Source organism: Arachis hypogaea, chromosome 13, assembly GCF_003086295.3.
Source record: "Arachis hypogaea cultivar Tifrunner chromosome 13, arahy.Tifrunner.gnm2.J5K5, whole genome shotgun sequence".
NCBI lineage: Eukaryota > Viridiplantae > Streptophyta > Magnoliopsida > Fabales > Fabaceae > Arachis > Arachis hypogaea.
Window position 1 is genome coordinate 119,245,387 of NC_092048.1, and position 7,911 is coordinate 119,253,297.

The window sequence follows — 7,911 nt, forward strand, 5'->3', positions numbered from 1 at the left end:
TTATTGCTCTGACCTTGATGCATGTTCCTATTATAACTTTCACTCCTTTCAACAATATTAGAACCAAACTCAAAGCGAGAGGGGTGAGAATTCATAGTAGCTAATAAAAATAAAAGGAGAAAATAAGAATAAATAAACAAGTAAAAGAGAAATATTTACAATAACCAATAATAAGGCACACGATTGCAGTTCCCCGGCAACGGCGCCATTTTGAAGAACTGAAGATTGATGGTTTAGAAGTTATAGTAAACTCTCGTTGCAAGTATAGTTACTAAACCAAGCAATCAACCTTTCTTACAAACGTTTTGGTTGTCACAAGTAATAAACCCCTTTAAAATTGATAACCGAAGTATTTAAACCTCGGGTCGTCTTCTCAAGGAACTGTAGGGAAGTATGTTCTTATTATTGGTTATGAAGATTGTAAATCGGGGTTTTGAAGATGAGGAACAAGTAATTTAAATTGCAATTAAAATAAGTAAAAGACTGTAAAGTAAATAAATAACTGTAAAACACACTTTTGGCAAGGTATGAGAAATTGGAAGTCCTATCCTAGTTATCCTTATCAATGATGATGAAAATTGAATCTTAATTCCACTTAGTTAACCTTTACTAGAGCAAGGGAAGGTCAAGTGACTAATTAGTTTGATCTTCAAGTCCTAGTTAATTCCTAGAAAAAGATTGGGATTATTGAAGTTCAATTCAATTAGCAAAGATAACAATTATCGATCACGTTGAGTTTGATAACTCCTGAGTTACTGATTTCTTAACCAAGACCAAAAGGGAAAAAGTAAATCTACTGGAATAAAAATGTCTTTAGATTGGAAGCAACAATAACATAAATAAAAGAGAGCAATAATAAACTGAAATACCTCAAATAACATTAATTCAAAGAATAATCTGTAACATGGAAGAATTCATAAACTAAATTGAGAAGATAAATAAAAAGGAATGTTGAACCTGATAAAAAGAGATAATCCTGAAAGCAAAAGAAATCCTAATTCTAAATCCTAAAAGAGAGAGGAGAGAACCTCTCCATCAAAACTACATCTAAATCATGAATACTAACTAATTAGAGACTCTTCTTTGAATGGATGCATTTCCCCACTTCATAACCTCTGATCTGTGCCTTCTGGACTTGGATTTGGGCCAAAAAGGGCTTCAGAAATCGCTGGGAGCGTTTTCTGTACTTTCTGGTGCGTGGCCTCTGTCATGCATCCGCGTGGGTCACGCATCCGCGTGGGTCACGCGGTCGCGTCATCTGAAGTTTTTCTTGTCACGCGGTCACTTCAGTCATGCGTCCGCGTCAATGACGCGGTCGCGTCACTACCATTTCGCGCTGGCATGCGGCCGCGTCGTCCATGCGATCGCGTCACTGCCAGTTTCTTCAAAAACTCCGTTTTATGCTTTCCTTCCAATTTTGTATGTTTCCTTTCCATCCTTTAAGTCATTCCTGCCTTAGAAGATCTGAAACTACTCAACACACAAATCACGACATCGAATGGAAGTAAAGGGTAATTAAAATAATTATTTTTAAAGCATAGGAAACATGTTTTTCACATACATCACATAATAAGGAAGGGAAAGTAAAACCATGTAATTTATATGAATAAGTGAGTGAAGGATTGAATAAATCACTTAAATTAGGCACAAAGTATATCATAAAATATGGGTTTATCAAGGACATTCATCAGTGTAGTGAGAATAGCAAGCGCATATTCCACACACTCTCTGGGGGACTAGTTGTTGACACTGCTGCTGTGGAGGAGGTGGAGGTTGTTGTTGATTCAGATGGAGCTGCTTGAGTATGTTGGTCATCTCTCCTAGAGTCTTGGTGAGAGCAGCGGTCTCACTACTAGAAGAAACTTCTGCAATAGCCTTGGGGTGATGAGCCCTTTGGTTTGCATTTCGGGTAGACTCAGCTAGGTCGGTGATCAGTTGCCACGCTTCTGTCGCCGTCTTGTATTTCATCAGAGAGCCATTACTCGCAACATCTAATAAAGTCTTGTCTCCAGGCTTCATGCCTTGGCTAAAATAGCTAATCAACACCAACTAGTCAATCTTGTGGTGGGGACATGAATCTCCTTCCTCAGCCTATCAGTAACCTCTGCCGGAAAGTACTTGTCCAGGAATTCCTTTCTGAGTAGATCCCATTTAGTAACAACAGCTTTTGGCTAAGTTTAGAACCACTCCTTCGCCTTTCCCTCCAGTGAAAATGGGAAGGCATATAGCCAGACGGCAACCTCATCAGCACCATGCCACCTAGTTGTTGAGCAAGCTGTCTGAAAATTCCTAAGGTGCTTGATAGGATCTTGAGCAGGTAAGCCATGGAACTTGGGTAGTAAATTGATCAGAGTGGTCTTCAGTTTGAAGTCTGCACCCAAGTTCGGATAACGCGCTTGATATGGTTGCAGTGTAAAATTTGGAGCTTCCGCTTCCTTCAGCGTGATTCTCTTAGGCTCTGCCATAGTACCTGCACTCAAATCAAGAGAGGGAGCGTCAATCGAGTTAACAGGAGAGGGGTTAGTTTCTTCCTCGAATGAATCGTCCTTAGATAAGCCTGGTCAATTAGGATCAACCCCTTCACCACCCTCAGAGGCTAACCGACACCGAGCTCGCCTAATACGTGAAATAGTTCTTTCAATCTCAGGATCAAACGCGGCTAAGCTCAGATCAGGTAGTGAACGAGTCATTCAATGAAAGAAACATATAGCTCATGGTAAAAAAATATAAAAAGAAAAAATGCAATTATGTAAAATAGCAATTATTTACACCAATTAATAAATTAGCACACTGTTGCAACTCCCTGGCAACGGCGCCAAAAATTGACGGGCAGAAAATTACCGATTAAGAATTTATAATAAAAATAGCGTTGTGAGTACAGTTCTTAACCGACAAAAATTCCTCTTATCAATTTAAAAAGGATGTCACAATCAAGAATAAAATACTAGGAGTAGAATTCCCAGGCCGTTTCCCAACGAGTTGAAACAAGGTGCGAATTATTGATCAGGATTTTTTTTTGCAAAATTTTTGATGTTGAAATTAGAAAAATAAATAACTGAAAATTAAAGCAGTAAATGATAACAATATGTGTTGTGTGTTTAAAATAAGAAAGCCTTGGCTAGGAGAAAATTAATTAGAGTTTCTATCCTGGTTGGAATTCTCAAGCAAACATATTAGAAGTTGTTGCTTCCAATTAGTTATCCTCTTGCATTTGCAAAGGAAGATCAATTGGGTACACTGACTCTGACTCACAAGTCCTAACCCCTTCCTAGGGAAGGGCTAGAGTTAGTGAAAATAGAGTGAGGCAACAATTTCAAAGTTCAAATTAATACTTGAGTTTTCTAACTCAAGGGGTTCCAATTAATTAACTCCAAAGCCAAGTTGGGACTCTACTCCATTGACATGAATGCCATTTTCACAAACATGTAAAGGGAGTAGACAATGCACATGGTAATTAAAACTAGATTAATAAAACTCAAATTTGTATTGAGAAATAAATTGAAGGAAATTAAACTACTCAATGCGATTAAATATAAAAATGGTTCATTGCATTAATAAATTCAAAATTAAGAAAATCATAACATGAATCCAAGCAATTGAATGGAAAGCACAAGAGTAAGGTAAGAGAAAAGCAAACTATAATGACAAAGACTTCCACCGAAGATAGTAGCAACTCTCTCTCAAGATCTAATCCAAGTGATGAGCGGATAATTTATACGCTTTTTGGCATTGTTTTTAGTAGAATCTAGTTACTTTTAGGGATGTTTTCATTAGTTTTTATGTTAAATTCACATTTCTGGACTTTACTACGAGTTTGTGTGTTTTTCTGTGATTTCAAGTATTTTCTGGCTGAAATTGAGGGACTTGAGCAAAAATCAGATTCAGAGGTTGAAGAAGGACTGCTGATGCTGTTGGATTCTGACCTCCCTGCACTCAAAGTGGATTTTCTGGAGCTACAGAACTCAAAATGGTGCACTTCCAATTGAGTTGGAAAGTAGACATCCAGTGCTTTCCAGAAATATATAATAGTCCATACTTTGCCCGAGTTTAGATGACGCAAACTGGCGTTCAACGCCAGCTCTCTGCCCAATTCTGGCGTTCAGCGCCAGAAACAAGCTGCAAAGTGGAGTTCAACGCCCAAACTGGCACAAAAGATGGCGTTCAACTCCAAGAATGACCTCTACACATGTAACATTCAAGCTCAGCCCAAACACACACCAAGTGGGCCCCGGAAGTGGATTTATGCATCAATTACTTACTTCTGTAAACCCTAGTAGCTAGTTTATTATAAATAGGACTTTTTACTATTGTATTAGATATCTTTGGACGCCTAGTTCTTAGATCATGGGGGCTGGCCATTCGGCCATGCCTGGACCTTTCACTTATGTATTTTCAACGGTAGAGTTTCTACACTCCATAGATTAAGGTGTGGAGCTCTGCTGTTCCTCATGAATTAATACAAAGTACTACTGTTTTTCTATTCAATTCAACTTATTCCGCTTCTAAGATATTCATTCGCACTTCAACCTGAATGTGATGACGTGACAATCATCATCATTCCCTATGAACGCGTGCCTGACAACCACTTCCGTTCTACCTTAGATTGAATGAGTATCTCTTGGATCTCTTAATCAGAATCTTCGTGGTATAAGCTAGATTGATGGTGGCATTCATGAGAGTCCGGAAAGTCTAAACCTTGTCTGTGGTATTCCGAGTAGGATTCTGTGATTGAATGACTGTGACGAACTTCAAACTCGCGAGTGCTGGGCGTAGTGACAGACGCAAAAGGAGGGTGAATCCTATTCCAGTATGATCGAGAACCTCAGATGATTAGCCATGCTGTGACAGAGCATTTGGACCATTTTCACAAGAGGATGGGATGCAGCCATTGACAACGGTGATGCCTCCAGACGATTAGCCATGCAGTGACAGCTCATCGGACCATTTTCCAGAGAGGATCAAAAGTAGCCATGTTAGTTGTGCGACCCAGTGCACTTGCTGGTTAGTTGTGCGAAGTTGTGATAAAAAGTTGAGATTACAATTGAGCGTACCATGTTGATGGCGCCATTGATGATCACAATTTCGTGCACCAAGTTTTTGGCGCCGTTGCCGGGGATTGTTTGAGTTTGGACAACTGACGGTTCATCTTGTTGCTCATATTAGGTAATTTTCTTTTTGTTTTATTTTCAAAAATTTTTCAAAAATCTTTCAAAAATTTTTCCTTTGTTTTCGAAAAAATTTTCCAAAAAAAAAATAAAATAAAAAATATTTTTCTTCAAAATTTTTAAGAATGAATTCTAGTGTTTCATGAAGCAGGTGGAAGCCTGGCTGGCTGTAAAGCCATGTCTAATTCCTCTGGATAGGGTATGTCAGGCGTGTCATGTCTGAGTTACATACTAAAGCTTGGCTGGCTCTTAAGCCATGCCTGACCCTTTGATTGGAGCTTTAGTTTAAAGAGCATAAGATTTCTGGAATTCATATTAAAAATTTTGGAATCCTTATTTTTATTTTTCAAATAATTTTCGAAAAAAAATCCAAAAAAATTAGAAAATCATAAAAATAAAAAATATTTTGTGTTTCTTGTTTGAGTCTTGAGTCAGTTTTTAAGTTTGGTGTCTTGCATGTTTTAAAGTTTGCATAAAATTTTCGAAAATTCATGCATTCATAGTGTTCTTCATGATATTCAAGTTGTTCTTGGTAAGTCTTCTTGTTTGATCTTGATGTCTTCTTGTTTTGAATCTTTTCTTGTTTTACATGTGCATTTTTGCATCCATAGAGTCTAAATATGAAAGATTTCTAAGTTTGGTGTCTTGCATGTTTTCTTTGCATTAAAAATTTTTCAAAAATATGTTCTTGATGTTCATCATGATCTTCAAAGTGTTCTTGGTGTTCATCTTGACATTCATAGCACTCTTGCATGCATTCATTGTTTTGATCCAAAATTTTCATGCATTGAGTCTTTTTCATGTTTTTCTCTCTCATCATAAAAAATTCAAAAATAAAAAAAAAGTATCTTTCCCTTTTTCCTCTTAAAAATTCGAAAATTTGGATTGACTTTTTCAAAAATTTTTAAAATCTAGTTGTTTTTATGAGTCAAATCAAATTTTCAATTTTAAAAATCCTATCTTTTGCAAAATCTTTTTCAAAAATCAAATCTTTTTCATTTTTCTTAGTTATTTTCGAAAATTTTAAAAATATTTTTCAAAAATATTTTTCTTATTTTTATATCAAATTTTCGAAAATAACATCATCAATTAATGTTTTGATTCAAAAATTTCAAGTTTGTTACTTACTTGTTAAGAAAGATTCAAACTTTAAGTTCTAGAATCATATTTTGTGATTTCTTGTGAATCAAGTCATTAATTGTGATTTTAAAAATCAAATCTTTTTCAAAACTAACTTCAATCATATCTTTTCAAAAATATCTTCTTATCTGATCTTTTTCAAAATCATATCTTTTTCAAAAATTTGATTTTAAAATATCCTTTCTAACTTCTTATCTTCTTATCTTTTCAAAATTGATTTTCAAATTTGTTTCAACTAACTAACTAACTTTTTGTTTATTTCTTATCTTTTTCAAAACTACCTAACTAACTCTCTCTCTCTAATTTTTGAAAATATCTTCCCTCTTTTTCAAAATTTCTTTTTAATTAACTAATTATTTTCATTTTTTATTTTAATTTTCGAAAAAATTACTAACCTTTTTTAAAAAAAAACCATTTTCGAAAATCACTAACTCTTTTTCAAAAATTATTTTCGAAAATCCTCTTTCTCTCGCATCTCCTTCTGTTTAATTTATTCATCTACTAACACTTCATCTCACCAAAAATCCGAACCCTCTCTCTGAGTTCAGATTTTCTCTTCTTCTTTTCTTCCACTCACATAAGGGAACCTCTATACTGTGGTAAAAAGGATCTCTATTATTATTATTTTTCTGTGCCATCTTCTTTGTCATATGAGCAGGAGCAAGGACAAGAATATTCTTGTTGAAGCAGATCTAGAACCTGAAAGGACTCTGAAGAGAAAATTAAGAGAAGCTAAATTACAACAATCCAGCAAGCACCTTTCAGAAATTTTCGAACAGGAAGAGGAGATGGCAGCCGAAAATAATAATAATGCAAGGAGAATGCTTGGTGACTTTACTGCACCTAATTCCAATTTACATGGAAGAAGCATCACCATCCCTACCATTGGAGCAAACAATTTTGAGCTGAAACCTCAGCTAGTTTCTCTGATGCAACAAAACTGCAAGTTTCATGGACTTCCATCTGAAGATCCCTTTCAGTTCTTAACTGAATTCTTGCAGATATGTGATACTGTTAAGACCAATGGAGTAGACCCTAAAGTCTACAGGCTCATGCTTTTCCCTTTTGCTGTAAGAGACAGAGCTAGAGTGTGGTTAGACTCTCAACCCAAAGATAGCCTGAACTCTTGGGATAAGCTGGTCACGACTTTCTTAGCCAAGTTCTTTCCTCCTCAAAAGCTGAGCAAGCTTAGAGTGGATGTTCAAACCTTCAGACAGAAAGAAGGTGAATCCCTCTATGAAGCTTGGGAAAGATACAAGCAGCTGACCAAAAAGTGTCCTTCTGACATGCTTTCAGAATGGACCATCCTGGATATATTCTATGATGGTTTATCTGAGCTATTAAAGATGTCATTGGATACTTCTGCAGGTGGATCCATTCACCTAAAGAAAACGCCTGCAGAAGCTCAAGAACTCATTGACATGGTTGCTAATAACCAGTTCATGTACACTTCTGAGAGGAATCCTGTAATTAATGGGACGCCTATGAAGAAAGGAGTTCTTGAAATTGATACTCTGAATGTCATATTGGCTCAGAATAAAATATTGACTCAGCAAGTCAATATGATTCCTCAGAGTCTGAATGGAATGCAAGCTGCATCCAACAG

The 7,911-nt window shown here is 36.2% G+C and overlaps 1 non-coding gene across 1 annotated transcript; it reads right to left on the minus strand.

The window, feature by feature from the left end:
• Window positions 1–7,489: 7,489 nt before the first annotated feature.
• On the minus strand, window positions 7,490–7,597 carry LOC112739414 (small nucleolar RNA R71). Its single transcript, XR_003170351.1, has one exon. It is a non-coding gene; the product is annotated as a small nucleolar RNA R71 (small nucleolar RNA).
• Between the last annotated feature and the right edge of the window lie 314 nt (window positions 7,598–7,911).